Raw genomic sequence first — 25,531 nt, 5'->3', positions numbered from 1 at the left:
TTACGGCAGGGCTACCAGCGCTACGAGACGAGCCATTACGGAAGCGTTAAAATCTTCGCACGAACAGGGATTCGAACCCTGGACCCTTAGGTTAAAAGCCTAATGCTCTACCGACTGAGCTATCCGGGTTCACGCTTGTTGTGCATGGAGCGACTGCAAGCAATGTGAATAACTGGAACGCGTGTGTAGGCGTACTACGGTAATTGCTGGCTTCTGGCGCAACTGGCGACTTCACCGACTTCCCACTGACGCTGGTAGCACCCCAACAGCGGACCAGTGCCTCTTCTCCCTTTATCCCGGTGCTGACAGTAATTGCATCCTGTGCCTGCTTCCCCCAATTACGTTCGGTTGAAGCTCCGGAAGGAGGGCGACAAACGAAGGTTGGAAGGCCAAAAGATGGAGGGTCGTGTGCGCAAAAACTTCCCTTCCGGTACCGGGAATCGAACCCGGGCCTCCTGGGTGAAAGCCAGGTATCCTAGCCACTAGACCACACCGGATTTGCTCGAGAAACGTGAGATTTACTCCCTCTCCTCTCGCATTTCGTGCTGAATCCGGACTCAGTGTTGTTCTCTGTTTGCGAGCATTTTTGCGCGTGCAGACTGGCATGGCGCACAGCTCGAAACTGTCTATTCATTGCTGTTTGCATCATATTTCACTCATAACAGGGGAGGAGAATGATCAAAGTTGTACCTTGCCATAATGGGAAGTAAACATTGTGACGCTGAGGCGTGGACTCCTTGTGGATAACAAACGACAATTAAGTTCGTTCACTAGCAATAGCAACGCCGTTAATTCAGCCGTGATGTACAGCAAATTAAATGCCCCGGGTGAGGATCGAACTCACGACCTTAAGATTATGAGACTTACGCGCTACCTACTGCGCTACCGAGGCTCGTTGCAACCATCATCCCAGGAATCTTGGTAAGTCTCACATATTAGAGATAGACAGTTTGCGCTTTCTCAGGAATCTGTTGTGTCGCTACGCGTGCTTTCCCGACTTGCTAGAGTAAACTGCTGCCGCAGCTTTTTTAACGACGGAAAGCAGCACTGCCTGAGGTTATAGTACATCGCCCTTGCGGCACCTGAACACAGCGGCCTGTAGGGCCAGGCCGACGCTGGAGTTCAGTAACAGCACGCGGCCGTCCAAGTAGGGTCTCTTGCGTGCTGCATGTTTGGTTCTTCTCACAGCGAATCCTGCTATACATTCCTGAGGCTGGCGCACCTCAAGCGAGCAATCGGCGCGGCAGCACTATAGCGAGAACAGCAAAACGATGCATCGGCCGGGAATCGAAGCCGGGCCGCCCGCGTGGTAGTGGAACAACCTACCACTTTTTTAGTTGTTGTTCTCATTTTGTTAGTTGCATTTGTTGGGGGCGGACGTCCGATGACGTCCGTGCTTCCCGAGCATATTCCCGAGCAGCTGTCTGCAGGGAAAGTGGGATTGCCACCCAGCGACGTCGGATACAACCGAAAAAAGTGCTACACACGCGGAGTCCCCCACTACACTGCCTCAAAGCGACCGCTCGTCACTATTGTGTGAGTAACGTTGCGGCCGCGGCGACGAGCCTTGCCCAAAGACGCAGCGTGCGTGGAGGCGCTGCCCGAATGCACCCTCCTACCTCGTAAAGCGCCTACAGCTACTATCACCGTGGGCCACTGCCGGCGGGCGGGAAGCCGACACAGCGCGGCGTTGCGAGCAGCGGCTGTGCGGTGGTAGTGTAATGGTGAGCATAGTTGCCTTCCGAGCAGTTGAGCCGCGTTCGATTCCCGGCCACCGCAACGGGCGCAAATCTATGCGTATGAGTATGTGAGCCACGTGCTGTTGAATTAACGTTTTCTTTCCGTCGTCGCTCCACGCAGGCCATCCTGTAGTATGTCCCGACTTGTCCCGACTTTGCTCGGCTGACGCGAAAGCTGACGCTTGGAATTCGCCCTTATCAAAAGGACAGGCGCTATAAACGACTGTGAGAGGTGAGGTGTAGCGAGGTACCAGAACGACAGGCAAACTGCGAAATTTTCTGCTCTCTCTTCTGAAACAAAAAATAAAAAAACCGACGCAGTCGGTAGGACTCGAACCTACGCTCCCAGAGGGAATCTGATTTCTAGTCAGACGCCTTAACCACTCGGCCACGACTGCTCGTAGCTAAAGCTTCCCTCGAATCGTGAAAAATGCAACCGGTCTGCGCAGAATGTTGACAGGAAACGAACTCGGTGCACTGATTACGGCAGGGCTACCAGCGCTACGAGACGAGCCATTACGGAAGCGTTAAAATCTTCGCACGAACAGGGATTCGAACCCTGGACCCTTAGGTTAAAAGCCTAATGCTCTACCGACTGAGCTATCCGGGTTCACGCTTGTTGTGCATGGAGCGACTGCAAGCAATGTGAATAACTGGAACGCGTGTGTAGGCGTACTACGGTAATTGCTGGCTTCTGGCGCAACTGGCGACTTCACCGACTTCCCACTGACGCTGGTAGCACCCCAACAGCGGACCAGTGCCTCTTCTCCCTTTATCCCGGTGCTGACAGTAATTGCATCCTGTGCCTGCTTCCCCCGATTACGTTCGGTTGAAGCTCCGGAAGGAGGGCGACAAACGAAGGTTGGAAGGCCAAAAGATGGAGGGTCGTGTGCGCAAAAACTTCCATTCCGGTACCGGGAATCGAACCCGGGCCTCCTGGGTGAAAGCCAGGTATCCTAGCCACTAGACCACACCGGATTTGCTCGAGAAACGTGAGATTTACTCCCTCTCCTCTCGCATTTCGTGCTGAATCCGGACTCAGTGTTGTTCTCTGTTTGCGAGCATTTTTGCGCGTGCAGACTGGCATGGCGCACAGCTCGAAACTGTCTATTCATTGCTGTTTGCATCATATTTCACTCATAACAGGGGAGGAGAATGATCAAAGTTGTACCTTGCCATAATGGGAAGTAAACATTGTGACGCTGAGGCGTGGACTCCTTGTGGATAACAAACGACAATTAAGTTCGTTCACTAGCAATAGCAACGCCGTTAATTCAGCCGTGATGTACAGCAAATTAAATGCCCCGGGTGAGGATCGAACTCACGACCTTAAGATTATGAGACTTACGCGCTACCTACTGCGCTACCGAGGCTCGTTGCAACCATCATCCCAGGAATCTTGGTAAGTCTCACATATTAGAGATAGACAGTTTGCGCTTTCTCAGGAATCTGTTGTGTCGCTACGCGTGCTTTCCCGACTTGCTAGAGTAAACTGCTGCCGCAGCTTTTTTAACGACGGAAAGCAGCACTGCCTGAGGTTATAGTACATCGCCCTTGCGGCACCTGAACACAGCGGCCTGTAGGGCCAGGCCGACGCTGGAGTTCAGTAACAGCACGCGGCCGTCCAAGTAGGGTCTCTTGCGTGCTGCATGTTTGGTTCTTCTCACAGCGAATCCTGCTATACATTCCTGAGGCTGGCGCACCTCAAGCGAGCAATCGGCGCGGCAGCACTATAGCGAGAACAGCAAAACGATGCATCGGCCGGGAATCGAAGCCGGGCCGCCCGCGTGGTAGTGGAACAACCTACCACTTTTTTAGTTGTTGTTCTCATTTTGTTAGTTGCATTTGTTGGGGGCGGACGTCCGATGACGTCCGTGCTTCCCGAGCATATTCCCGAGCAGCTGTCTGCAGGGAAAGTGGGATTGCCACCCAGCGACGTCGGATACAACCGAAAAAAGTGCTACACACGCGGAGTCCCCCACTACACTGCCTCAAAGCGACCGCTCGTCACTATTGTGTGAGTAACGTTGCGGCCGCGGCGACGAGCCTTGCCCAAAGACGCAGCGTGCGTGGAGGCGCTGCCCGAATGCACCCTCCTACCTCGTAAAGCGCCTACAGCTACTATCACCGTGGGCCACTGCCGGCGGGCGGGAAGCCGACACAGCGCGGCGTTGCGAGCAGCGGCTGTGCGGTGGTAGTGTAATGGTGAGCATAGTTGCCTTCCGAGCAGTTGAGCCGCGTTCGATTCCCGGCCACCGCAACGGGCGCAAATCTATGCGTATGAGTATGTGAGCCACGTGCTGTTGAATTAACGTTTTCTTTCCGTCGTCGCTCCACGCAGGCCATCCTGTAGTATGTCCCGACTTGTCCCGACTTTGCTCGGCTGACGCGAAAGCTGACGCTTGGAATTCGCCCTTATCAAAAGGACAGGCGCTATAAACGACTGTGAGAGGTGAGGTGTAGCGAGGTACCAGAACGACAGGCAAACTGCGAAATTTTCTGCTCTCTCTTCTGAAACAAAAAATAAAAAAACCGACGCAGTCGGTAGGACTCGAACCTACGCTCCCAGAGGGAATCTGATTTCTAGTCAGACGCCTTAACCACTCGGCCACGACTGCTCGTAGCTAAAGCTTCCCTCGAATCGTGAAAAATGCAACCGGTCTGCGCAGAATGTTGACAGGAAACGAACTCGGTGCACTGATTACGGCAGGGCTACCAGCGCTACGAGACGAGCCATTACGGAAGCGTTAAAATCTTCGCACGAACAGGGATTCGAACCCTGGACCCTTAGGTTAAAAGCCTAATGCTCTACCGACTGAGCTATCCGGGTTCACGCTTGTTGTGCATGGAGCGACTGCAAGCAATGTGAATAACTGGAACGCGTGTGTAGGCGTACTACGGTAATTGCTGGCTTCTGGCGCAACTGGCGACTTCACCGACTTCCCACTGACGCTGGTAGCACCCCAACAGCGGACCAGTGCCTCTTCTCCCTTTATCCCGGTGCTGACAGTAATTGCATCCTGTGCCTGCTTCCCCCGATTACGTTCGGTTGAAGCTCCGGAAGGAGGGCGACAAACGAAGGTTGGAAGGCCAAAAGATGGAGGGTCGTGTGCGCAAAAACTTCCATTCCGGTACCGGGAATCGAACCCGGGCCTCCTGGGTGAAAGCCAGGTATCCTAGCCACTAGACCACACCGGATTTGCTCGAGAAACGTGAGATTTACTCCCTCTCCTCTCGCATTTCGTGCTGAATCCGGACTCAGTGTTGTTCTCTGTTTGCGAGCATTTTTGCGCGTGCAGACTGGCATGGCGCACAGCTCGAAACTGTCTATTCATTGCTGTTTGCATCATATTTCACTCATAACAGGGGAGGAGAATGATCAAAGTTGTACCTTGCCATAATGGGAAGTAAACATTGTGACGCTGAGGCGTGGACTCCTTGTGGATAACAAACGACAATTAAGTTCGTTCACTAGCAATAGCAACGCCGTTAATTCAGCCGTGATGTACAGCAAATTAAATGCCCCGGGTGAGGATCGAACTCACGACCTTAAGATTATGAGACTTACGCGCTACCTACTGCGCTACCGAGGCTCGTTGCAACCATCATCCCAGGAATCTTGGTAAGTCTCACATATTAGAGATAGACAGTTTGCGCTTTCTCAGGAATCTGTTGTGTCGCTACGCGTGCTTTCCCGACTTGCTAGAGTAAACTGCTGCCGCAGCTTTTTTAACGACGGAAAGCAGCACTGCCTGAGGTTATAGTACATCGCCCTTGCGGCACCTGAACACAGCGGCCTGTAGGGCCAGGCCGACGCTGGAGTTCAGTAACAGCACGCGGCCGTCCAAGTAGGGTCTCTTGCGTGCTGCATGTTTGGTTCTTCTCACAGCGAATCCTGCTATACATTCCTGAGGCTGGCGCACCTCAAGCGAGCAATCGGCGCGGCAGCACTATAGCGAGAACAGCAAAACGATGCATCGGCCGGGAATCGAAGCCGGGCCGCCCGCGTGGTAGTGGAACAACCTACCACTTTTTTAGTTGTTGTTCTCATTTTGTTAGTTGCATTTGTTGGGGGCGGACGTCCGATGACGTCCGTGCTTCCCGAGCATATTCCCGAGCAGCTGTCTGCAGGGAAAGTGGGATTGCCACCCAGCGACGTCGGATACAACCGAAAAAAGTGCTACACACGCGGAGTCCCCCACTACACTGCCTCAAAGCGACCGCTCGTCACTATTGTGTGAGTAACGTTGCGGCCGCGGCGACGAGCCTTGCCCAAAGACGCAGCGTGCGTGGAGGCGCTGCCCGAATGCACCCTCCTACCTCGTAAAGCGCCTACAGCTACTATCACCGTGGGCCACTGCCGGCGGGCGGGAAGCCGACACAGCGCGGCGTTGCGAGCAGCGGCTGTGCGGTGGTAGTGTAATGGTGAGCATAGTTGCCTTCCGAGCAGTTGAGCCGCGTTCGATTCCCGGCCACCGCAACGGGCGCAAATCTATGCGTATGAGTATGTGAGCCACGTGCTGTTGAATTAACGTTTTCTTTCCGTCGTCGCTCCACGCAGGCCATCCTGTAGTATGTCCCGACTTGTCCCGACTTTGCTCGGCTGACGCGAAAGCTGACGCTTGGAATTCGCCCTTATCAAAAGGACAGGCGCTATAAACGACTGTGAGAGGTGAGGTGTAGCGAGGTACCAGAACGACAGGCAAACTGCGAAATTTTCTGCTCTCTCTTCTGAAACAAAAAATAAAAAAACCGACGCAGTCGGTAGGACTCGAACCTACGCTCCCAGAGGGAATCTGATTTCTAGTCAGACGCCTTAACCACTCGGCCACGACTGCTCGTAGCTAAAGCTTCCCTCGAATCGTGAAAAATGCAACCGGTCTGCGCAGAATGTTGACAGGAAACGAACTCGGTGCACTGATTACGGCAGGGCTACCAGCGCTACGAGACGAGCCATTACGGAAGCGTTAAAATCTTCGCACGAACAGGGATTCGAACCCTGGACCCTTAGGTTAAAAGCCTAATGCTCTACCGACTGAGCTATCCGGGTTCACGCTTGTTGTGCATGGAGCGACTGCAAGCAATGTGAATAACTGGAACGCGTGTGTAGGCGTACTACGGTAATTGCTGGCTTCTGGCGCAACTGGCGACTTCACCGACTTCCCACTGACGCTGGTAGCACCCCAACAGCGGACCAGTGCCTCTTCTCCCTTTATCCCGGTGCTGACAGTAATTGCATCCTGTGCCTGCTTCCCCCGATTACGTTCGGTTGAAGCTCCGGAAGGAGGGCGACAAACGAAGGTTGGAAGGCCAAAAGATGGAGGGTCGTGTGCGCAAAAACTTCCCTTCCGGTACCGGGAATCGAACCCGGGCCTCCTGGGTGAAAGCCAGGTATCCTAGCCACTAGACCACACCGGATTTGCTCGAGAAACGTGAGATTTACTCCCTCTCCTCTCGCATTTCGTGCTGAATCCGGACTCAGTGTTGTTCTCTGTTTGCGAGCATTTTTGCGCGTGCAGACTGGCATGGCGCACAGCTCGAAACTGTCTATTCATTGCTGTTTGCATCATATTTCACTCATAACAGGGGAGGAGAATGATCAAAGTTGTACCTTGCCATAATGGGAAGTAAACATTGTGACGCTGAGGCGTGGACTCCTTGTGGATAACAAACGACAATTAAGTTCGTTCACTAGCAATAGCAACGCCGTTAATTCAGCCGTGATGTACAGCAAATTAAATGCCCCGGGTGAGGATCGAACTCACGACCTTAAGATTATGAGACTTACGCGCTACCTACTGCGCTACCGAGGCTCGTTGCAACCATCATCCCAGGAATCTTGGTAAGTCTCACATATTAGAGATAGACAGTTTGCGCTTTCTCAGGAATCTGTTGTGTCGCTACGCGTGCTTTCCCGACTTGCTAGAGTAAACTGCTGCCGCAGCTTTTTTAACGACGGAAAGCAGCACTGCCTGAGGTTATAGTACATCGCCCTTGCGGCACCTGAACACAGCGGCCTGTAGGGCCAGGCCGACGCTGGAGTTCAGTAACAGCACGCGGCCGTCCAAGTAGGGTCTCTTGCGTGCTGCATGTTTGGTTCTTCTCACAGCGAATCCTGCTATACATTCCTGAGGCTGGCGCACCTCAAGCGAGCAATCGGCGCGGCAGCACTATAGCGAGAACAGCAAAACGATGCATCGGCCGGGAATCGAAGCCGGGCCGCCCGCGTGGTAGTGGAACAACCTACCACTTTTTTAGTTGTTGTTCTCATTTTGTTAGTTGCATTTGTTGGGGGCGGACGTCCGATGACGTCCGTGCTTCCCGAGCATATTCCCGAGCAGCTGTCTGCAGGGAAAGTGGGATTGCCACCCAGCGACGTCGGATACAACCGAAAAAAGTGCTACACACGCGGAGTCCCCCACTACACTGCCTCAAAGCGACCGCTCGTCACTATTGTGTGAGTAACGTTGCGGCCGCGGCGACGAGCCTTGCCCAAAGACGCAGCGTGCGTGGAGGCGCTGCCCGAATGCACCCTCCTACCTCGTAAAGCGCCTACAGCTACTATCACCGTGGGCCACTGCCGGCGGGCGGGAAGCCGACACAGCGCGGCGTTGCGAGCAGCGGCTGTGCGGTGGTAGTGTAATGGTGAGCATAGTTGCCTTCCGAGCAGTTGAGCCGCGTTCGATTCCCGGCCACCGCAACGGGCGCAAATCTATGCGTATGAGTATGTGAGCCACGTGCTGTTGAATTAACGTTTTCTTTCCGTCGTCGCTCCACGCAGGCCATCCTGTAGTATGTCCCGACTTGTCCCGACTTTGCTCGGCTGACGCGAAAGCTGACGCTTGGAATTCGCCCTTATCAAAAGGACAGGCGCTATAAACGACTGTGAGAGGTGAGGTGTAGCGAGGTACCAGAACGACAGGCAAACTGCGAAATTTTCTGCTCTCTCTTCTGAAACAAAAAATAAAAAAACCGACGCAGTCGGTAGGACTCGAACCTACGCTCCCAGAGGGAATCTGATTTCTAGTCAGACGCCTTAACCACTCGGCCACGACTGCTCGTAGCTAAAGCTTCCCTCGAATCGTGAAAAATGCAACCGGTCTGCGCAGAATGTTGACAGGAAACGAACTCGGTGCACTGATTACGGCAGGGCTACCAGCGCTACGAGACGAGCCATTACGGAAGCGTTAAAATCTTCGCACGAACAGGGATTCGAACCCTGGACCCTTAGGTTAAAAGCCTAATGCTCTACCGACTGAGCTATCCGGGTTCACGCTTGTTGTGCATGGAGCGACTGCAAGCAATGTGAATAACTGGAACGCGTGTGTAGGCGTACTACGGTAATTGCTGGCTTCTGGCGCAACTGGCGACTTCACCGACTTCCCACTGACGCTGGTAGCACCCCAACAGCGGACCAGTGCCTCTTCTCCCTTTATCCCGGTGCTGACAGTAATTGCATCCTGTGCCTGCTTCCCCCGATTACGTTCGGTTGAAGCTCCGGAAGGAGGGCGACAAACGAAGGTTGGAAGGCCAAAAGATGGAGGGTCGTGTGCGCAAAAACTTCCCTTCCGGTACCGGGAATCGAACCCGGGCCTCCTGGGTGAAAGCCAGGTATCCTAGCCACTAGACCACACCGGATTTGCTCGAGAAACGTGAGATTTACTCCCTCTCCTCTCGCATTTCGTGCTGAATCCGGACTCAGTGTTGTTCTCTGTTTGCGAGCATTTTTGCGCGTGCAGACTGGCATGGCGCACAGCTCGAAACTGTCTATTCATTGCTGTTTGCATCATATTTCACTCATAACAGGGGAGGAGAATGATCAAAGTTGTACCTTGCCATAATGGGAAGTAAACATTGTGACGCTGAGGCGTGGACTCCTTGTGGATAACAAACGACAATTAAGTTCGTTCACTAGCAATAGCAACGCCGTTAATTCAGCCGTGATGTACAGCAAATTAAATGCCCCGGGTGAGGATCGAACTCACGACCTTAAGATTATGAGACTTACGCGCTACCTACTGCGCTACCGAGGCTCGTTGCAACCATCATCCCAGGAATCTTGGTAAGTCTCACATATTAGAGATAGACAGTTTGCGCTTTCTCAGGAATCTGTTGTGTCGCTACGCGTGCTTTCCCGACTTGCTAGAGTAAACTGCTGCCGCAGCTTTTTTAACGACGGAAAGCAGCACTGCCTGAGGTTATAGTACATCGCCCTTGCGGCACCTGAACACAGCGGCCTGTAGGGCCAGGCCGACGCTGGAGTTCAGTAACAGCACGCGGCCGTCCAAGTAGGGTCTCTTGCGTGCTGCATGTTTGGTTCTTCTCACAGCGAATCCTGCTATACATTCCTGAGGCTGGCGCACCTCAAGCGAGCAATCGGCGCGGCAGCACTATAGCGAGAACAGCAAAACGATGCATCGGCCGGGAATCGAAGCCGGGCCGCCCGCGTGGTAGTGGAACAACCTACCACTTTTTTAGTTGTTGTTCTCATTTTGTTAGTTGCATTTGTTGGGGGCGGACGTCCGATGACGTCCGTGCTTCCCGAGCATATTCCCGAGCAGCTGTCTGCAGGGAAAGTGGGATTGCCACCCAGCGACGTCGGATACAACCGAAAAAAGTGCTACACACGCGGAGTCCCCCACTACACTGCCTCAAAGCGACCGCTCGTCACTATTGTGTGAGTAACGTTGCGGCCGCGGCGACGAGCCTTGCCCAAAGACGCAGCGTGCGTGGAGGCGCTGCCCGAATGCACCCTCCTACCTCGTAAAGCGCCTACAGCTACTATCACCGTGGGCCACTGCCGGCGGGCGGGAAGCCGACACAGCGCGGCGTTGCGAGCAGCGGCTGTGCGGTGGTAGTGTAATGGTGAGCATAGTTGCCTTCCGAGCAGTTGAGCCGCGTTCGATTCCCGGCCACCGCAACGGGCGCAAATCTATGCGTATGAGTATGTGAGCCACGTGCTGTTGAATTAACGTTTTCTTTCCGTCGTCGCTCCACGCAGGCCATCCTGTAGTATGTCCCGACTTGTCCCGACTTTGCTCGGCTGACGCGAAAGCTGACGCTTGGAATTCGCCCTTATCAAAAGGACAGGCGCTATAAACGACTGTGAGAGGTGAGGTGTAGCGAGGTACCAGAACGACAGGCAAACTGCGAAATTTTCTGCTCTCTCTTCTGAAACAAAAAATAAAAAAACCGACGCAGTCGGTAGGACTCGAACCTACGCTCCCAGAGGGAATCTGATTTCTAGTCAGACGCCTTAACCACTCGGCCACGACTGCTCGTAGCTAAAGCTTCCCTCGAATCGTGAAAAATGCAACCGGTCTGCGCAGAATGTTGACAGGAAACGAACTCGGTGCACTGATTACGGCAGGGCTACCAGCGCTACGAGACGAGCCATTACGGAAGCGTTAAAATCTTCGCACGAACAGGGATTCGAACCCTGGACCCTTAGGTTAAAAGCCTAATGCTCTACCGACTGAGCTATCCGGGTTCACGCTTGTTGTGCATGGAGCGACTGCAAGCAATGTGAATAACTGGAACGCGTGTGTAGGCGTACTACGGTAATTGCTGGCTTCTGGCGCAACTGGCGACTTCACCGACTTCCCACTGACGCTGGTAGCACCCCAACAGCGGACCAGTGCCTCTTCTCCCTTTATCCCGGTGCTGACAGTAATTGCATCCTGTGCCTGCTTCCCCCGATTACGTTCGGTTGAAGCTCCGGAAGGAGGGCGACAAACGAAGGTTGGAAGGCCAAAAGATGGAGGGTCGTGTGCGCAAAAACTTCCCTTCCGGTACCGGGAATCGAACCCGGGCCTCCTGGGTGAAAGCCAGGTATCCTAGCCACTAGACCACACCGGATTTGCTCGAGAAACGTGAGATTTACTCCCTCTCCTCTCGCATTTCGTGCTGAATCCGGACTCAGTGTTGTTCTCTGTTTGCGAGCATTTTTGCGCGTGCAGACTGGCATGGCGCACAGCTCGAAACTGTCTATTCATTGCTGTTTGCATCATATTTCACTCATAACAGGGGAGGAGAATGATCAAAGTTGTACCTTGCCATAATGGGAAGTAAACATTGTGACGCTGAGGCGTGGACTCCTTGTGGATAACAAACGACAATTAAGTTCGTTCACTAGCAATAGCAACGCCGTTAATTCAGCCGTGATGTACAGCAAATTAAATGCCCCGGGTGAGGATCGAACTCACGACCTTAAGATTATGAGACTTACGCGCTACCTACTGCGCTACCGAGGCTCGTTGCAACCATCATCCCAGGAATCTTGGTAAGTCTCACATATTAGAGATAGACAGTTTGCGCTTTCTCAGGAATCTGTTGTGTCGCTACGCGTGCTTTCCCGACTTGCTAGAGTAAACTGCTGCCGCAGCTTTTTTAACGACGGAAAGCAGCACTGCCTGAGGTTATAGTACATCGCCCTTGCGGCACCTGAACACAGCGGCCTGTAGGGCCAGGCCGACGCTGGAGTTCAGTAACAGCACGCGGCCGTCCAAGTAGGGTCTCTTGCGTGCTGCATGTTTGGTTCTTCTCACAGCGAATCCTGCTATACATTCCTGAGGCTGGCGCACCTCAAGCGAGCAATCGGCGCGGCAGCACTATAGCGAGAACAGCAAAACGATGCATCGGCCGGGAATCGAAGCCGGGCCGCCCGCGTGGTAGTGGAACAACCTACCACTTTTTTAGTTGTTGTTCTCATTTTGTTAGTTGCATTTGTTGGGGGCGGACGTCCGATGACGTCCGTGCTTCCCGAGCATATTCCCGAGCAGCTGTCTGCAGGGAAAGTGGGATTGCCACCCAGCGACGTCGGATACAACCGAAAAAAGTGCTACACACGCGGAGTCCCCCACTACACTGCCTCAAAGCGACCGCTCGTCACTATTGTGTGAGTAACGTTGCGGCCGCGGCGACGAGCCTTGCCCAAAGACGCAGCGTGCGTGGAGGCGCTGCCCGAATGCACCCTCCTACCTCGTAAAGCGCCTACAGCTACTATCACCGTGGGCCACTGCCGGCGGGCGGGAAGCCGACACAGCGCGGCGTTGCGAGCAGCGGCTGTGCGGTGGTAGTGTAATGGTGAGCATAGTTGCCTTCCGAGCAGTTGAGCCGCGTTCGATTCCCGGCCACCGCAACGGGCGCAAATCTATGCGTATGAGTATGTGAGCCACGTGCTGTTGAATTAACGTTTTCTTTCCGTCGTCGCTCCACGCAGGCCATCCTGTAGTATGTCCCGACTTGTCCCGACTTTGCTCGGCTGACGCGAAAGCTGACGCTTGGAATTCGCCCTTATCAAAAGGACAGGCGCTATAAACGACTGTGAGAGGTGAGGTGTAGCGAGGTACCAGAACGACAGGCAAACTGCGAAATTTTCTGCTCTCTCTTCTGAAACAAAAAATAAAAAAACCGACGCAGTCGGTAGGACTCGAACCTACGCTCCCAGAGGGAATCTGATTTCTAGTCAGACGCCTTAACCACTCGGCCACGACTGCTCGTAGCTAAAGCTTCCCTCGAATCGTGAAAAATGCAACCGGTCTGCGCAGAATGTTGACAGGAAACGAACTCGGTGCACTGATTACGGCAGGGCTACCAGCGCTACGAGACGAGCCATTACGGAAGCGTTAAAATCTTCGCACGAACAGGGATTCGAACCCTGGACCCTTAGGTTAAAAGCCTAATGCTCTACCGACTGAGCTATCCGGGCTCACGCTTGTTGTGCATGGAGCGACTGCAAGCAATGTGAATAACTGGAACGCGTGTGTAGGCGTACTACGGTAATTGCTGGCTTCTGGCGCAACTGGCGACTTCACCGACTTCCCACTGACGCTGGTAGCACCCCAACAGCGGACCAGTGCCTCTTCTCCCTTTATCCCGGTGCTGACAGTAATTGCATCCTGTGCCTGCTTCCCCCAATTACGTTCGGTTGAAGCTCCGGAAGGAGGGCGACAAACGAAGGTTGGAAGGCCAAAAGATGGAGGGTCGTGTGCGCAAAAACTTCCCTTCCGGTACCGGGAATCGAACCCGGGCCTCCTGGGTGAAAGCCAGGTATCCTAGCCACTAGACCACACCGGATTTGCTCGAGAAACGTGAGATTTACTCCCTCTCCTCTCGCATTTCGTGCTGAATCCGGACTCAGTGTTGTTCTCTGTTTGCGAGCATTTTTGCGCGTGCAGACTGGCATGGCGCACAGCTCGAAACTGTCTATTCATTGCTGTTTGCATCATATTTCACTCATAACAGGGGAGGAGAATGATCAAAGTTGTACCTTGCCATAATGGGAAGTAAACATTGTGACGCTGAGGCGTGGACTCCTTGTGGATAACAAACGACAATTAAGTTCGTTCACTAGCAATAGCAACGCCGTTAATTCAGCCGTGATGTACAGCAAATTAAATGCCCCGGGTGAGGATCGAACTCACGACCTTAAGATTATGAGACTTACGCGCTACCTACTGCGCTACCGAGGCTCGTTGCAACCATCATCCCAGGAATCTTGGTAAGTCTCACATATTAGAGATAGACAGTTTGCGCTTTCTCAGGAATCTGTTGTGTCGCTACGCGTGCTTTCCCGACTTGCTAGAGTAAACTGCTGCCGCAGCTTTTTTAACGACGGAAAGCAGCACTGCCTGAGGTTATAGTACATCGCCCTTGCGGCACCTGAACACAGCGGCCTGTAGGGCCAGGCCGACGCTGGAGTTCAGTAACAGCACGCGGCCGTCCAAGTAGGGTCTCTTGCGTGCTGCATGTTTGGTTCTTCTCACAGCGAATCCTGCTATACATTCCTGAGGCTGGCGCACCTCAAGCGAGCAATCGGCGCGGCAGCACTATAGCGAGAACAGCAAAACGATGCATCGGCCGGGAATCGAAGCCGGGCCGCCCGCGTGGTAGTGGAACAACCTACCACTTTTTTAGTTGTTGTTCTCATTTTGTTAGTTGCATTTGTTGGGGGCGGACGTCCGATGACGTCCGTGCTTCCCGAGCATATTCCCGAGCAGCTGTCTGCAGGGAAAGTGGGATTGCCACCCAGCGACGTCGGATACAACCGAAAAAAGTGCTACACACGCGGAGTCCCCCACTACACTGCCTCAAAGCGACCGCTCGTCACTATTGTGTGAGTAACGTTGCGGCCGCGGCGACGAGCCTTGCCCAAAGACGCAGCGTGCGTGGAGGCGCTGCCCGAATGCACCCTCCTACCTCGTAAAGCGCCTACAGCTACTATCACCGTGGGCCACTGCCGGCGGGCGGGAAGCCGACACAGCGCGGCGTTGCGAGCAGCGGCTGTGCGGTGGTAGTGTAATGGTGAGCATAGTTGCCTTCCGAGCAGTTGAGCCGCGTTCGATTCCCGGCCACCGCAACGGGCGCAAATCTATGCGTATGAGTATGTGAGCCACGTGCTGTTGAATTAACGTTTTCTTTCCGTCGTCGCTCCACGCAGGCCATCCTGTAGTATGTCCCGACTTGTCCCGACTTTGCTCGGCTGACGCGAAAGCTGACGCTTGGAATTCGCCCTTATCAAAAGGACAGGCGCTATAAACGACTGTGAGAGGTGAGGTGTAGCGAGGTACCAGAACGACAGGCAAACTGCGAAATTTTCTGCTCTCTCTTCTGAAACAAAAAATAAAAAAACCGACGCAGTCGGTAGGACTCGAACCTACGCTCCCAGAGGGAATCTGATTTCTAGTCAGACGCCTTAACCACTCGGCCACGACTGCTCGTAGCTAAAGCTTCCCTCGAATCGTGAAAAATGCAACCGGTCTGCGCAGAATGTTGACAGGAAACGAACTCGGTGCACTGATTACGGCAGGGCTACCAGCGCTACGAGACGAGCCATTACGGAAGCGTTAAAATCTTCGCACGAACAGGGATTCGAACCCTGGACCCTTAGGTTAAAAGCCTAATGCTCTACCGACTGAGCTATCCGGGTTCACGCTTGTTGTGCATGGAGCGACTGCAAGCAATGTGAATAACTGGAACGCGTGTGTAGGCGTACTACGGTAATTGCTGGCTTCTGGCGCAACTGGCGACTTCACCGACTTCCCACTGACGCTGGTAGCACCCCAACAGCGGACCAGTGCCTCTTCTCCCTTTATCCCGGTGCTGACAGTAATTGCATCCTGTGCCTGCTTCCCCCGATTACGTTCGGTTGAAGCTCCGGAAGGAGGGCGACAAACGAAGGTTGGAAGGCCAAAAGATGGAGGGTCGTGTGCGCAAAAACTTCCCTTCCGGTACCGGGAATCGAACCCGGGCCTCCTGGGTGAAAGCCAGGTATCCTAGCCACTAGACCACACCGGATTTGCTCGAGAAACGTGAGATTTACTCCCTCTCCTCTCGCATTTCGTGCTGAATCCGGACTCAGTGTTGTTCTCTGTTTGCGAGCATTTTTGCGCGTGCAGACTGGCATGGCGCACAGCTCGAAACTGTCTATTCATTGCTGTTTGCATCATATTTCACTCATAACAGGGGAGGAGAATGATCAAAGTTGTACCTTGCCATAATGGGAAGTAAACATTGTGACGCTGAGGCGTGGACTCCTTGTGGATAACAAACGACAATTAAGTTCGTTCACTAGCAATAGCAACGCCGTTAATTCAGCCGTGATGTACAGCAAATTAAATGCCCCGGGTGAGGATCGAACTCACGACCTTAAGATTATGAGACTTACGCGCTACCTACTGCGCTACCGAGGCTCGTTGCAACCATCATCCCAGGAATCTTGGTAAGTCTCACATATTAGAGATAGACAGTTTGCGCTTTCTCAGGAATCTGTTGTGTCGCTACGCGTGCTTTCCCGACTTGCTAGAGTAAACTGCTGCCGCAGCTTTTTTAACGACGGAAAGCAGCACTGCCTGAGGTTATAGTACATCGCCCTTGCGGCACCTGAACACAGCGGCCTGTAGGGCCAGGCCGACGCTGGAGTTCAGTAACAGCACGCGGCCGTCCAAGTAGGGTCTCTTGCGTGCTGCATGTTTGGTTCTTCTCACAGCGAATCCTGCTATACATTCCTGAGGCTGGCGCACCTCAAGCGAGCAATCGGCGCGGCAGCACTATAGCGAGAACAGCAAAACGATGCATCGGCCGGGAATCGAAGCCGGGCCGCCCGCGTGGTAGTCGAACAACCTACCACTTTTTTAGTTGTTGTTCTCATTTTGTTAGTTGCATTTGTTGGGGGCGGACGTCCGATGACGTCCGTGCTTCCCGAGCATATTCCCGAGCAGCTGTCTGCAGGGAAAGTGGGATTGCCACCCAGCGACGTCGGATACAACCGAAAAAAGTGCTACACACGCGGAGTCCCCCACTACACTGCCTCAAAGCGACCGCTCGTCACTATTGTGTGAGTAACGTTGCGGCCGCGGCGACGAGCCTTGCCCAAAGACGCAGCGTGCGTGGAGGCGCTGCCCGAATGCACCCTCCTACCTCGTAAAGCGCCTACAGCTACTATCACCGTGGGCCACTGCCGGCGGGCGGGAAGCCGACACAGCGCGGCGTTGCGAGCAGCGGCTGTGCGGTGGTAGTGTAATGGTGAGCATAGTTGCCTTCCGAGCAGTTGAGCCGCGTTCGATTCCCGGCCACCGCAACGGGCGCAAATCTATGCGTATGAGTATGTGAGCCACGTGCTGTTGAATTAACGTTTTCTTTCCGTCGTCGCTCCACGCAGGCCATCCTGTAGTATGTCCCGACTTGTCCCGACTTTGCTCGGCTGACGCGAAAGCTGACGCTTGGAATTCGCCCTTATCAAAAGGACAGGCGCTATAAACGACTGTGAGAGGTGAGGTGTAGCGAGGTACCAGAACGACAGGCAAACTGCGAAATTTTCTGCTCTCTCTTCTGAAACAAAAAATAAAAAAACCGACGCAGTCGGTAGGACTCGAACCTACGCTCCCAGAGGGAATCTGATTTCTAGTCAGACGCCTTAACCACTCGGCCACGACTGCTCGTAGCTAAAGCTTCCCTCGAATCGTGAAAAATGCAACCGGTCTGCGCAGAATGTTGACAGGAAACGAACTCGGTGCACTGATTACGGCAGGGCTACCAGCGCTACGAGACGAGCCATTACGGAAGCGTTAAAATCTTCGCACGAACAGGGATTCGAACCCTGGACCCTTAGGTTAAAAGCCTAATGCTCTACCGACTGAGCTATCCGGGCTCACGCTTGTTGTGCATGGAGCGACTGCAAGCAATGTGAATAACTGGAACGCGTGTGTAGGCGTACTACGGTAATTGCTGGCTTCTGGCGCAACTGGCGACTTCACCGACTTCCCACTGACGCTGGTAGCACCCCAACAGCGGACCAGTGCCTCTTCTCCCTTTATCCCGGTGCTGACAGTAATTGCATCCTGTGCCTGCTTCCCCCAATTACGTTCGGTTGAAGCTCCGGAAGGAGGGCGACAAACGAAGGTTGGAAGGCCAAAAGATGGAGGGTCGTGTGCGCAAAAACTTCCCTTCCGGTACCGGGAATCGAACCCGGGCCTCCTGGGTGAAAGCCAGGTATCCTAGCCACTAGACCACACCGGATTTGCTCGAGAAACGTGAGATTTACTCCCTCTCCTCTCGCATTTCGTGCTGAATCCGGACTCAGTGTTGTTCTCTGTTTGCGAGCATTTTTGCGCGTGCAGACTGGCATGGCGCACAGCTCGAAACTGTCTATTCATTGCTGTTTGCATCATATTTCACTCATAACAGGGGAGGAGAATGATCAAAGTTGTACCTTGCCATAATGGGAAGTAAACATTGTGACGCTGAGGCGTGGACTCCTTGTGGATAACAAACGACAATTAAGTTCGTTCACTAGCAATAGCAACGCCGTTAATTCAGCCGTGATGTACAGCAAATTAAATGCCCCGGGTGAGGATCGAACTCACGACCTTAAGATTATGAGACTTACGCGCTACCTACTGCGCTACCGAGGCTCGTTGCAACCATCATCCCAGGAATCTTGGTAAGTCTCACATATTAGAGATAGACAGTTTGCGCTTTCTCAGGAATCTGTTGTGTCGCTACGCGTGCTTTCCCGACTTGCTAGAGTAAACTGCTGCCGCAGCTTTTTTAACGACGGAAAGCAGCACTGCCTGAGGTTATAGTACATCGCCCTTGCGGCACCTGAACACAGCGGCCTGTAGGGCCAGGCCGACGCTGGAGTTCAGTAACAGCACGCGGCCGTCCAAGTAGGGTCTCTTGCGTGCTGCATGTTTGGTTCTTCTCACAGCGAATCCTGCTATACATTCCTGAGGCTGGCGCACCTCAAGCGAGCAATCGGCGCGGCAGCACTATAGCGAGAACAGCAAAACGATGCATCGGCCGGGAATCGAAGCCGGGCCGCCCGCGTGGTAGTCGAACAACCTACCACTTTTTTAGTTGTTGTTCTCATTTTGTTAGTTGCATTTGTTGGGGGCGGACGTCCGATGACGTCCGTGCTTCCCGAGCATATTCCCGAGCAGCTGTCTGCAGGGAAAGTGGGATTGCCACCCAGCGACGTCGGATACAACCGAAAAAAGTGCTACACACGCGGAGTCCCCCACTACACTGCCTCAAAGCGACCGCTCGTCACTATTGTGTGAGTAACGTTGCGGCCGCGGCGACGAGCCTTGCCCAAAGACGCAGCGTGCGTGGAGGCGCTGCCCGAATGCACCCTCCTACCTCGTAAAGCGCCTACAGCTACTATCACCGTGGGCCACTGCCGGCGGGCGGGAAGCCGACACAGCGCGGCGTTGCGAGCAGCGGCTGTGCGGTGGTAGTGTAATGGTGAGCATAGTTGCCTTCCGAGCAGTTGAGCCGCGTTCGATTCCCGGCCACCGCAACGGGCGCAAATCTATGCGTATGAGTATGTGAGCCACGTGCTGTTGAATTAACGTTTTCTTTCCGTCGTCGCTCCACGCAGGCCATCCTGTAGTATGTCCCGACTTGTCCCGACTTTGCTCGGCTGACGCGAAAGCTGACGCTTGGAATTCGCCCTTATCAAAAGGACAGGCGCTATAAACGACTGTGAGAGGTGAGGTGTAGCGAGGTACCAGAACGACAGGCAAACTGCGAAATTTTCTGCTCTCTCTTCTGAAACAAAAAATAAAAAAACCGACGCAGTCGGTAGGACTCGAACCTACGCTCCCAGAGGGAATCTGATTTCTAGTCAGACGCCTTAACCACTCGGCCACGACTGCTCGTAGCTAAAGCTTCCCTCGAATCGTGAAAAATGCAACCGGTCTGCGCAGAATGTTGACAGGAAACGAACTCGGTGCACTGATTACGGCAGGGCTACCAGCGCTACGAGACGAGCCATTACGGAAGCGTTAAAATCTTCGCACGAACAGGGATTCGAACCCTGGACCCTTAGGTTAAAAGCCTAATGCTCTACCGACTGAGCTATCCGGGCTCACGCTTGTTGTGCATGGAGCGACTGCAAGCAATGTGAATAACTGGAACGCGTGTGTAGGCGTACTACGGTAATTGCTGGCTTCTGGCGCAACTGGCGACTTCACCGACTTCCCACTGACGCTGGTAGCACCCCAACAGCGGACCAGTGCCTCTTCTCCCTTTATCCCGGTGCTGACAGTAATTGCATCCTGTGCCTGCTTCCCCCAATTACGTTCGGTTGAAGCTCCGGAAGGAGGGCGACAAACGAAGGTTGGAAGGCCAAAACATGGAGGGTCGTGTGCGCAAAAACTTCCCTTCCGGTACCGGGAATCGAACCCGGGCCTCCTGGGTGAAAGCCAGGTATCCTAGCCACTAGACCACACCGGATTTGCTCGAGAAACGTGAGATTTACTCCCTCTCCTCTCGCATTTCGTGCTGAATCCGGACTCAGTGTTGTTCTCTGTTTGCGAGCATTTTTGCGCGTGCAGACTGGCATGGCGCACAGCTCGAAACTGTCTATTCATTGCTGTTTGCATCATATTTCACTCATAACAGGGGAGGAGAATGATCAAAGTTGTACCTTGCCATAATGGGAAGTAAACATTGTGACGCTGAGGCGTGGACTCCTTGTGGATAACAAACGACAATTAAGTTCGTTCACTAGCAATAGCAACGCCGTTAATTCAGCCGTGATGTACAGCAAATTAAATGCCCCGGGTGAGGATCGAACTCACGACCTTAAGATTATGAGACTTACGCGCTACCTACTGCGCTACCGAGGCTCGTTGCAACCATCATCCCAGGAATCTTGGTAAGTCTCACATATTAGAGATAGACAGTTTGCGCTTTCTCAGGAATCTGTTGTGTCGCTACGCGTGCTTTCCCGACTTGCTAGAGTAAACTGCTGCCGCAGCTTTTTTAACGACGGAAAGCAGCACTGCCTGAGGTTATAGTACATCGCCCTTGCGGCACCTGAACACAGCGGCCTGTAGGGCCAGGCCGACGCTGGAGTTCAGTAACAGCACGCGGCCGTCCAAGTAGGGTCTCTTGCGTGCTGCATGTTTGGTTCTTCTCACAGCGAATCCTGCTATACATTCCTGAGGCTGGCGCACCTCAAGCGAGCAATCGGCGCGGCAGCACTATAGCGAGAACAGCAAAACGATGCATCGGCCGGGAATCGAAGCCGGGCCGCCCGCGTGGTAGTCGAACAACCTACCACTTTTTTAGTTGTTGTTCTCATTTTGTTAGTTGCATTTGTTGGGGGCGGACGTCCGATGACGTCCGTGCTTCCCGAGCATATTCCCGAGCAGCTGTCTGCAGGGAAAGTGGGATTGCCACCCAGCGACGTCGGATACAACCGAAAAAAGTGCTACACACGCGGAGTCCCCCACTACACTGCCTCAAAGCGACCGCTCGTCACTATTGTGTGAGTAACGTTGCGGCCGCGGCGACGAGCCTTGCCCAAAGACGCAGCGTGCGTGGAGGCGCTGCCCGAATGCACCCTCCTACCTCGTAAAGCGCCTACAGCTACTATCACCGTGGGCCACTGCCGGCGGGCGGGAAGCCGACACAGCGCGGCGTTGCGAGCAGCGGCTGTGCGGTGGTAGTGTAATGGTGAGCATAGTTGCCTTCCGAGCAGTTGAGCCGCGTTCGATTCCCGGCCACCGCAACGGGCGCAAATCTATGCGTATGAGTATGTGAGCCACGTGCTGTTGAATTAACGTTTTCTTTCCGTCGTCGCTCCACGCAGGCCATCCTGTAGTATGTCCCGACTTGTCCCGACTTTGCTCGGCTGACGCGAAAGCTGACGCTTGGAATTCGCCCTTATCAAAAGGACAGGCGCTATAAACGACTGTGAGAGGTGAGGTGTAGCGAGGTACCAGAACGACAGGCAAACTGCGAAATTTTCTGCTCTCTCTTCTGAAACAAAAAATAAAAAAACCGACGCAGTCGGTAGGACTCGAACCTACGCTCCCAGAGGGAATCTGATTTCTAGTCAGACGCCTTAACCACTCGGCCACGACTGCTCGTAGCTAAAGCTTCCCTCGAATCGTGAAAAATGCAACCGGTCTGCGCAGAATGTTGACAGGAAACGAACTCGGTGCACTGATTACGGCAGGGCTACCAGCGCTACGAGACGAGCCATTACGGAAGCGTTAAAATCTTCGCACGAACAGGGATTCGAACCCTGGACCCTTAGGTTAAAAGCCTAATGCTCTACCGACTGAGCTATCCGGGCTCACGCTTGTTGTGCATGGAGCGACTGCAAGCAATGTGAATAACTGGAACGCGTGTGTAGGCGTACTACGGTAATTGCTGGCTTCTGGCGCAACTGGCGACTTCACCGACTTCCCACTGACGCTGGTAGCACCCCAACAGCGGACCAGTGCCTCTTCTCCCTTTATCCCGGTGCTGACAGTAATTGCATCCTGTGCCTGCTTCCCCCAATTACGTTCGGTTGAAGCTCCGGAAGGAGGGCGACAAACGAAGGTTGGAAGGCCAAAAGATGGAGGGTCGTGTGCGCAAAAACTTCCCTTCCGGTACCGGGAATCGAACCCGGGCCTCCTGGGTGAAAGCCAGGTATCCTAGCCACTAGACCACACCGGATTTGCTCGAGAAACGTGAGATTTACTCCCTCTCCTCTCGCATTTCGTGCTGAATCCGGACTCAGTGTTGTTCTCTGTTTGCGAGCATTTTTGCGCGTGCAGACTGGCATGGCGCACAGCTCGAAACTGTCTATTCATTGCTGTTTGCATCATATTTCACTCATAACAGGGGAGGAGAATGATCAAAGTTGTACCTTGCCATAATGGGAAGTAAACATTGTGACGCTGAGGCGTGGACTCCTTGTGGATAACAAACGACAATTAAGTTCGTTCACTAGCAATAGCAACGCCGTTAATTCAGCCGTGATGTACAGCAAATTAAATGCCCCGGGTGAGGATCGAACTCACGACCTTAAGATTATGAGACTTACGCGCTACCTACTGCGCTACCGAGGCTCGTTGCAACCATCATCCCAGGAATCTTGGTAAGTCTCACATATTAGAGATAGACAGTTTGCGCTTTCTCAGGAATCTGTTGTGTCGCTACGCGTGCTTTCCCGACTTGCTAGAGTAAACTGCTGCCGCAGCTTTTTTAACGACGGAAAGCAGCACTGCCTGAGGTTATAGTACATCGCCCTTGCGGCACCTGAACACAGCGGCCTGTAGGGCCAGGCCGACGCTGGAGTTCAGTAACAGCACGCGGCCGTCCAAGTAGGGTCTCTTGCGTGCTGCATGTTTGGTTCTTCTCACAGCGAATCCTGCTATACATTCCTGAGGCTGGCGCACCTCAAGCGAGCAATCGGCGCGGCAGCACTATAGCGAGAACAGCAAAACGATGCATCGGCCGGGAATCGAAGCCGGGCCGCCCGCGTGGTAGTCGAACAACCTACCACTTTTTTAGTTGTTGTTCTCATTTTGTTAGTTGCATTTGTTGGGGGCGGACGTCCGATGACGTCCGTGCTTCCCGAGCATATTCCCGAGCAGCTGTCTGCAGGGAAAGTGGGATTGCCACCCAGCGACGTCGGATACAACCGAAAAAAGTGCTACACACGCGGAGTCCCCCACTACACTGCCTCAAAGCGACCGCTCGTCACTATTGTGTGAGTAACGTTGCGGCCGCGGCGACGAGCCTTGCCCAAAGACGCAGCGTGCGTGGAGGCGCTGCCCGAATGCACCCTCCTACCTCGTAAAGCGCCTACAGCTACTATCACCGTGGGCCACTGCCGGCGGGCGGGAAGCCGACACAGCGCGGCGTTGCGAGCAGCGGCTGTGCGGTGGTGGTGTAATGGTGAGCATAGTTGCCTTCCGAGCAGTTGAGCCGCGTTCGATTCCTGGCCACCGCAACGGGCGCAAATCTATGCGTATGAGTATGTGAGCCACGTGCTGTTGAATTAACGTTTTCTTTCCGTCGTCGCTCCACGCAGGCCATCCTGTAGTATGTCCCGACTTGTCCCGACTTTGCTCGGCTGACGCGAAAGCTGACGCTTGGAATTCGCCCTTATCAAAAGGACAGGCGCTATAAACGACTGTGAGAGGTGAGGTGTAGCGAGGTACCAGAACGACAGGCAAACTGCGAAATTTTCTGCTCTCTCTTCTGAAACAAAAAATAAAAAAACCGACGCAGTCGGTAGGACTCGAACCTACGCTCCCAGAGGGAATCTGGTTTCTAGTCAGACGCCTTAACCACTCGGCCACGACTGCTCGTAGCTAAAGCTTCCCTCGAATAGTGAAAAATGCAACCGGTCTGCGCAGAATGTTGACAGGAAACGAACTCGGTGCACTGATTACGGCAGGGCTACCAGCGCTACGAGACGAGCCATTACGGAAGCGTTAAAATCTTCGCACGAACAGGGATTCGAACCCTGGACCCTTAGGTTAAAAGCCTAATGCTCTACCGACTGAGCTATCCGGGCTCACGCTTGTTGTGCATGGAGCGACTGCAAGCAATGTGAATAACTGGAACGCGTGTGTAGGCGTACTACGGTAATTGCTGGCTTCTGGCGCAACTGGCGACTTCACCGACTTCCCACTGACGCTGGTAGCACCCCAACAGCGGACCAGTGCCTCTTCTCCCTTTATCCCGGTGCTGACAGTAATTGCATCCTGTGCCTGCTTCCCCCAATTACGTTCGGTTGAAGCTCCGGAAGGAGGGCGACAAACGAAGGTTGGAAGGCCAAAAGATGGAGGGTCGTGTGCGCAAAAACTTCCCTTCCGGTACCGGGAATCGAACCCGGGCCTCCTGGGTGAAAGCCAGGTATCCTAGCCACTAGACCACACCGGATTTGCTCGAGAAACGTGAGATTTACTCCCTCTCCTCTCGCATTTCGTGCTGAATCCGGACTCAGTGTTGTTCTCTGTTTGCGAGCATTTTTGCGCGTGCAGACTGGCATGGCGCACAGCTCGAAACTGTCTATTCATTGCTGTTTGCATCATATTTCACTCATAACAGGGGAGGAGAATGATCAAAGTTGTACCTTGCCATAATGGGAAGTAAACATTGTGACGCTGAGGCGTGGACTCCTTGTGGATAACAAACGACAATTAAGTTCGTTCACTAGCAATAGCAACGCCGTTAATTCAGCCGTGATGTACAGCAAATTAAATGCCCCGGGTGAGGATCGAACTCACGACCTTAAGATTATGAGACTTACGCGCTACCTACTGCGCTACCGAGGCTCGTTGCAACCATCATCCCAGGAATCTTGGTAAGTCTCACATATTAGAGATAGACAGTTTGCGCTTTCTCAGGAATCTGTTGTGTCGCTACGCGTGCTTTCCCGACTTGCTAGAGTAAACTGCTGCCGCAGCTTTTTTAACGACGGAAAGCAGCACTGCCTGAGGTTATAGTACATCGCCCTTGCGGCACCTGAACACAGCGGCCTGTAGGGCCAGGCC

The 25,531-nt window shown here is 53.7% G+C and overlaps 57 non-coding genes across 57 annotated transcripts; 10 read left to right on the top strand and 47 right to left on the bottom strand.

The window, feature by feature from the left end:
- Window positions 1–56: 56 nt before the first annotated feature.
- Window positions 57–135, bottom strand: Trnak-uuu (transfer RNA lysine (anticodon UUU)). The gene has a single exon. It is a non-coding gene; the product is annotated as a tRNA-Lys (tRNA).
- Window positions 136–425: 290 nt separating this feature from the next.
- Trnae-uuc (transfer RNA glutamic acid (anticodon UUC)) lies at window positions 426–497 on the bottom strand. The gene has a single exon. It is a non-coding gene; the product is annotated as a tRNA-Glu (tRNA).
- A 322-nt stretch (window positions 498–819) lies between these two features.
- Window positions 820–892, bottom strand: Trnam-cau (transfer RNA methionine (anticodon CAU)). Its single transcript has one exon. It is a non-coding gene; the product is annotated as a tRNA-Met (tRNA).
- An 815-nt stretch (window positions 893–1,707) lies between these two features.
- On the top strand, window positions 1,708–1,779 carry Trnag-ucc (transfer RNA glycine (anticodon UCC)). Its single transcript has one exon. It is a non-coding gene; the product is annotated as a tRNA-Gly (tRNA).
- A 276-nt stretch (window positions 1,780–2,055) lies between these two features.
- Window positions 2,056–2,137, bottom strand: Trnas-aga (transfer RNA serine (anticodon AGA)). Its single transcript has one exon. It is a non-coding gene; the product is annotated as a tRNA-Ser (tRNA).
- Window positions 2,138–2,276: 139 nt separating this feature from the next.
- Window positions 2,277–2,355, bottom strand: Trnak-uuu (transfer RNA lysine (anticodon UUU)). Its single transcript has one exon. It is a non-coding gene; the product is annotated as a tRNA-Lys (tRNA).
- Window positions 2,356–2,645: 290 nt separating this feature from the next.
- On the bottom strand, window positions 2,646–2,717 carry Trnae-uuc (transfer RNA glutamic acid (anticodon UUC)). The gene has a single exon. It is a non-coding gene; the product is annotated as a tRNA-Glu (tRNA).
- A 322-nt stretch (window positions 2,718–3,039) lies between these two features.
- On the bottom strand, window positions 3,040–3,112 carry Trnam-cau (transfer RNA methionine (anticodon CAU)). The gene has a single exon. It is a non-coding gene; the product is annotated as a tRNA-Met (tRNA).
- An 815-nt stretch (window positions 3,113–3,927) lies between these two features.
- On the top strand, window positions 3,928–3,999 carry Trnag-ucc (transfer RNA glycine (anticodon UCC)). The gene has a single exon. It is a non-coding gene; the product is annotated as a tRNA-Gly (tRNA).
- Window positions 4,000–4,275: 276 nt separating this feature from the next.
- Window positions 4,276–4,357, bottom strand: Trnas-aga (transfer RNA serine (anticodon AGA)). Its single transcript has one exon. It is a non-coding gene; the product is annotated as a tRNA-Ser (tRNA).
- A 139-nt stretch (window positions 4,358–4,496) lies between these two features.
- Window positions 4,497–4,575, bottom strand: Trnak-uuu (transfer RNA lysine (anticodon UUU)). The gene has a single exon. It is a non-coding gene; the product is annotated as a tRNA-Lys (tRNA).
- A 290-nt stretch (window positions 4,576–4,865) lies between these two features.
- On the bottom strand, window positions 4,866–4,937 carry Trnae-uuc (transfer RNA glutamic acid (anticodon UUC)). Its single transcript has one exon. It is a non-coding gene; the product is annotated as a tRNA-Glu (tRNA).
- A 322-nt stretch (window positions 4,938–5,259) lies between these two features.
- Trnam-cau (transfer RNA methionine (anticodon CAU)) lies at window positions 5,260–5,332 on the bottom strand. The gene has a single exon. It is a non-coding gene; the product is annotated as a tRNA-Met (tRNA).
- An 815-nt stretch (window positions 5,333–6,147) lies between these two features.
- Trnag-ucc (transfer RNA glycine (anticodon UCC)) lies at window positions 6,148–6,219 on the top strand. Its single transcript has one exon. It is a non-coding gene; the product is annotated as a tRNA-Gly (tRNA).
- Window positions 6,220–6,495: 276 nt separating this feature from the next.
- On the bottom strand, window positions 6,496–6,577 carry Trnas-aga (transfer RNA serine (anticodon AGA)). The gene has a single exon. It is a non-coding gene; the product is annotated as a tRNA-Ser (tRNA).
- A 139-nt stretch (window positions 6,578–6,716) lies between these two features.
- Window positions 6,717–6,795, bottom strand: Trnak-uuu (transfer RNA lysine (anticodon UUU)). The gene has a single exon. It is a non-coding gene; the product is annotated as a tRNA-Lys (tRNA).
- A 290-nt stretch (window positions 6,796–7,085) lies between these two features.
- Window positions 7,086–7,157, bottom strand: Trnae-uuc (transfer RNA glutamic acid (anticodon UUC)). The gene has a single exon. It is a non-coding gene; the product is annotated as a tRNA-Glu (tRNA).
- A 322-nt stretch (window positions 7,158–7,479) lies between these two features.
- Window positions 7,480–7,552, bottom strand: Trnam-cau (transfer RNA methionine (anticodon CAU)). Its single transcript has one exon. It is a non-coding gene; the product is annotated as a tRNA-Met (tRNA).
- Window positions 7,553–8,367: 815 nt separating this feature from the next.
- Trnag-ucc (transfer RNA glycine (anticodon UCC)) lies at window positions 8,368–8,439 on the top strand. The gene has a single exon. It is a non-coding gene; the product is annotated as a tRNA-Gly (tRNA).
- A 276-nt stretch (window positions 8,440–8,715) lies between these two features.
- Window positions 8,716–8,797, bottom strand: Trnas-aga (transfer RNA serine (anticodon AGA)). The gene has a single exon. It is a non-coding gene; the product is annotated as a tRNA-Ser (tRNA).
- Window positions 8,798–8,936: 139 nt separating this feature from the next.
- Window positions 8,937–9,015, bottom strand: Trnak-uuu (transfer RNA lysine (anticodon UUU)). Its single transcript has one exon. It is a non-coding gene; the product is annotated as a tRNA-Lys (tRNA).
- Window positions 9,016–9,305: 290 nt separating this feature from the next.
- On the bottom strand, window positions 9,306–9,377 carry Trnae-uuc (transfer RNA glutamic acid (anticodon UUC)). The gene has a single exon. It is a non-coding gene; the product is annotated as a tRNA-Glu (tRNA).
- A 322-nt stretch (window positions 9,378–9,699) lies between these two features.
- On the bottom strand, window positions 9,700–9,772 carry Trnam-cau (transfer RNA methionine (anticodon CAU)). The gene has a single exon. It is a non-coding gene; the product is annotated as a tRNA-Met (tRNA).
- An 815-nt stretch (window positions 9,773–10,587) lies between these two features.
- On the top strand, window positions 10,588–10,659 carry Trnag-ucc (transfer RNA glycine (anticodon UCC)). The gene has a single exon. It is a non-coding gene; the product is annotated as a tRNA-Gly (tRNA).
- Window positions 10,660–10,935: 276 nt separating this feature from the next.
- Trnas-aga (transfer RNA serine (anticodon AGA)) lies at window positions 10,936–11,017 on the bottom strand. Its single transcript has one exon. It is a non-coding gene; the product is annotated as a tRNA-Ser (tRNA).
- A 139-nt stretch (window positions 11,018–11,156) lies between these two features.
- Window positions 11,157–11,235, bottom strand: Trnak-uuu (transfer RNA lysine (anticodon UUU)). Its single transcript has one exon. It is a non-coding gene; the product is annotated as a tRNA-Lys (tRNA).
- Window positions 11,236–11,525: 290 nt separating this feature from the next.
- Trnae-uuc (transfer RNA glutamic acid (anticodon UUC)) lies at window positions 11,526–11,597 on the bottom strand. The gene has a single exon. It is a non-coding gene; the product is annotated as a tRNA-Glu (tRNA).
- A 322-nt stretch (window positions 11,598–11,919) lies between these two features.
- Window positions 11,920–11,992, bottom strand: Trnam-cau (transfer RNA methionine (anticodon CAU)). Its single transcript has one exon. It is a non-coding gene; the product is annotated as a tRNA-Met (tRNA).
- An 815-nt stretch (window positions 11,993–12,807) lies between these two features.
- On the top strand, window positions 12,808–12,879 carry Trnag-ucc (transfer RNA glycine (anticodon UCC)). The gene has a single exon. It is a non-coding gene; the product is annotated as a tRNA-Gly (tRNA).
- Window positions 12,880–13,155: 276 nt separating this feature from the next.
- On the bottom strand, window positions 13,156–13,237 carry Trnas-aga (transfer RNA serine (anticodon AGA)). Its single transcript has one exon. It is a non-coding gene; the product is annotated as a tRNA-Ser (tRNA).
- Window positions 13,238–13,376: 139 nt separating this feature from the next.
- Window positions 13,377–13,449, bottom strand: Trnak-uuu (transfer RNA lysine (anticodon UUU)). Its single transcript has one exon. It is a non-coding gene; the product is annotated as a tRNA-Lys (tRNA).
- A 296-nt stretch (window positions 13,450–13,745) lies between these two features.
- Window positions 13,746–13,817, bottom strand: Trnae-uuc (transfer RNA glutamic acid (anticodon UUC)). Its single transcript has one exon. It is a non-coding gene; the product is annotated as a tRNA-Glu (tRNA).
- A 322-nt stretch (window positions 13,818–14,139) lies between these two features.
- Trnam-cau (transfer RNA methionine (anticodon CAU)) lies at window positions 14,140–14,212 on the bottom strand. Its single transcript has one exon. It is a non-coding gene; the product is annotated as a tRNA-Met (tRNA).
- Window positions 14,213–15,027: 815 nt separating this feature from the next.
- Trnag-ucc (transfer RNA glycine (anticodon UCC)) lies at window positions 15,028–15,099 on the top strand. The gene has a single exon. It is a non-coding gene; the product is annotated as a tRNA-Gly (tRNA).
- Window positions 15,100–15,375: 276 nt separating this feature from the next.
- On the bottom strand, window positions 15,376–15,457 carry Trnas-aga (transfer RNA serine (anticodon AGA)). Its single transcript has one exon. It is a non-coding gene; the product is annotated as a tRNA-Ser (tRNA).
- A 139-nt stretch (window positions 15,458–15,596) lies between these two features.
- Trnak-uuu (transfer RNA lysine (anticodon UUU)) lies at window positions 15,597–15,675 on the bottom strand. The gene has a single exon. It is a non-coding gene; the product is annotated as a tRNA-Lys (tRNA).
- Window positions 15,676–15,965: 290 nt separating this feature from the next.
- Window positions 15,966–16,037, bottom strand: Trnae-uuc (transfer RNA glutamic acid (anticodon UUC)). The gene has a single exon. It is a non-coding gene; the product is annotated as a tRNA-Glu (tRNA).
- A 322-nt stretch (window positions 16,038–16,359) lies between these two features.
- Trnam-cau (transfer RNA methionine (anticodon CAU)) lies at window positions 16,360–16,432 on the bottom strand. The gene has a single exon. It is a non-coding gene; the product is annotated as a tRNA-Met (tRNA).
- An 815-nt stretch (window positions 16,433–17,247) lies between these two features.
- Window positions 17,248–17,319, top strand: Trnag-ucc (transfer RNA glycine (anticodon UCC)). Its single transcript has one exon. It is a non-coding gene; the product is annotated as a tRNA-Gly (tRNA).
- A 276-nt stretch (window positions 17,320–17,595) lies between these two features.
- On the bottom strand, window positions 17,596–17,677 carry Trnas-aga (transfer RNA serine (anticodon AGA)). The gene has a single exon. It is a non-coding gene; the product is annotated as a tRNA-Ser (tRNA).
- Window positions 17,678–17,816: 139 nt separating this feature from the next.
- Window positions 17,817–17,889, bottom strand: Trnak-uuu (transfer RNA lysine (anticodon UUU)). The gene has a single exon. It is a non-coding gene; the product is annotated as a tRNA-Lys (tRNA).
- A 296-nt stretch (window positions 17,890–18,185) lies between these two features.
- Window positions 18,186–18,257, bottom strand: Trnae-uuc (transfer RNA glutamic acid (anticodon UUC)). Its single transcript has one exon. It is a non-coding gene; the product is annotated as a tRNA-Glu (tRNA).
- A 322-nt stretch (window positions 18,258–18,579) lies between these two features.
- Trnam-cau (transfer RNA methionine (anticodon CAU)) lies at window positions 18,580–18,652 on the bottom strand. Its single transcript has one exon. It is a non-coding gene; the product is annotated as a tRNA-Met (tRNA).
- Window positions 18,653–19,467: 815 nt separating this feature from the next.
- Trnag-ucc (transfer RNA glycine (anticodon UCC)) lies at window positions 19,468–19,539 on the top strand. Its single transcript has one exon. It is a non-coding gene; the product is annotated as a tRNA-Gly (tRNA).
- Window positions 19,540–19,815: 276 nt separating this feature from the next.
- Trnas-aga (transfer RNA serine (anticodon AGA)) lies at window positions 19,816–19,897 on the bottom strand. Its single transcript has one exon. It is a non-coding gene; the product is annotated as a tRNA-Ser (tRNA).
- A 139-nt stretch (window positions 19,898–20,036) lies between these two features.
- Window positions 20,037–20,109, bottom strand: Trnak-uuu (transfer RNA lysine (anticodon UUU)). The gene has a single exon. It is a non-coding gene; the product is annotated as a tRNA-Lys (tRNA).
- Window positions 20,110–20,405: 296 nt separating this feature from the next.
- On the bottom strand, window positions 20,406–20,477 carry Trnae-uuc (transfer RNA glutamic acid (anticodon UUC)). Its single transcript has one exon. It is a non-coding gene; the product is annotated as a tRNA-Glu (tRNA).
- Window positions 20,478–20,799: 322 nt separating this feature from the next.
- Window positions 20,800–20,872, bottom strand: Trnam-cau (transfer RNA methionine (anticodon CAU)). The gene has a single exon. It is a non-coding gene; the product is annotated as a tRNA-Met (tRNA).
- Window positions 20,873–21,687: 815 nt separating this feature from the next.
- On the top strand, window positions 21,688–21,759 carry Trnag-ucc (transfer RNA glycine (anticodon UCC)). Its single transcript has one exon. It is a non-coding gene; the product is annotated as a tRNA-Gly (tRNA).
- Window positions 21,760–22,035: 276 nt separating this feature from the next.
- Trnas-aga (transfer RNA serine (anticodon AGA)) lies at window positions 22,036–22,117 on the bottom strand. The gene has a single exon. It is a non-coding gene; the product is annotated as a tRNA-Ser (tRNA).
- Window positions 22,118–22,256: 139 nt separating this feature from the next.
- Window positions 22,257–22,329, bottom strand: Trnak-uuu (transfer RNA lysine (anticodon UUU)). Its single transcript has one exon. It is a non-coding gene; the product is annotated as a tRNA-Lys (tRNA).
- Window positions 22,330–22,625: 296 nt separating this feature from the next.
- Window positions 22,626–22,697, bottom strand: Trnae-uuc (transfer RNA glutamic acid (anticodon UUC)). The gene has a single exon. It is a non-coding gene; the product is annotated as a tRNA-Glu (tRNA).
- A 322-nt stretch (window positions 22,698–23,019) lies between these two features.
- Window positions 23,020–23,092, bottom strand: Trnam-cau (transfer RNA methionine (anticodon CAU)). The gene has a single exon. It is a non-coding gene; the product is annotated as a tRNA-Met (tRNA).
- Window positions 23,093–24,255: 1,163 nt separating this feature from the next.
- Trnas-aga (transfer RNA serine (anticodon AGA)) lies at window positions 24,256–24,337 on the bottom strand. The gene has a single exon. It is a non-coding gene; the product is annotated as a tRNA-Ser (tRNA).
- A 139-nt stretch (window positions 24,338–24,476) lies between these two features.
- Trnak-uuu (transfer RNA lysine (anticodon UUU)) lies at window positions 24,477–24,549 on the bottom strand. The gene has a single exon. It is a non-coding gene; the product is annotated as a tRNA-Lys (tRNA).
- A 296-nt stretch (window positions 24,550–24,845) lies between these two features.
- On the bottom strand, window positions 24,846–24,917 carry Trnae-uuc (transfer RNA glutamic acid (anticodon UUC)). Its single transcript has one exon. It is a non-coding gene; the product is annotated as a tRNA-Glu (tRNA).
- A 322-nt stretch (window positions 24,918–25,239) lies between these two features.
- On the bottom strand, window positions 25,240–25,312 carry Trnam-cau (transfer RNA methionine (anticodon CAU)). The gene has a single exon. It is a non-coding gene; the product is annotated as a tRNA-Met (tRNA).
- Window positions 25,313–25,531: the final 219 nt, after the last annotated feature.

This window comes from Schistocerca cancellata, unplaced genomic scaffold (assembly GCF_023864275.1).
Source record: "Schistocerca cancellata isolate TAMUIC-IGC-003103 unplaced genomic scaffold, iqSchCanc2.1 HiC_scaffold_638, whole genome shotgun sequence".
Taxonomy (NCBI): domain Eukaryota; kingdom Metazoa; phylum Arthropoda; class Insecta; order Orthoptera; family Acrididae; genus Schistocerca; species Schistocerca cancellata.
Note: the sequence above shows the minus strand (reverse complement) of the source record. Positions and strands in the feature narration are given on the sequence as shown.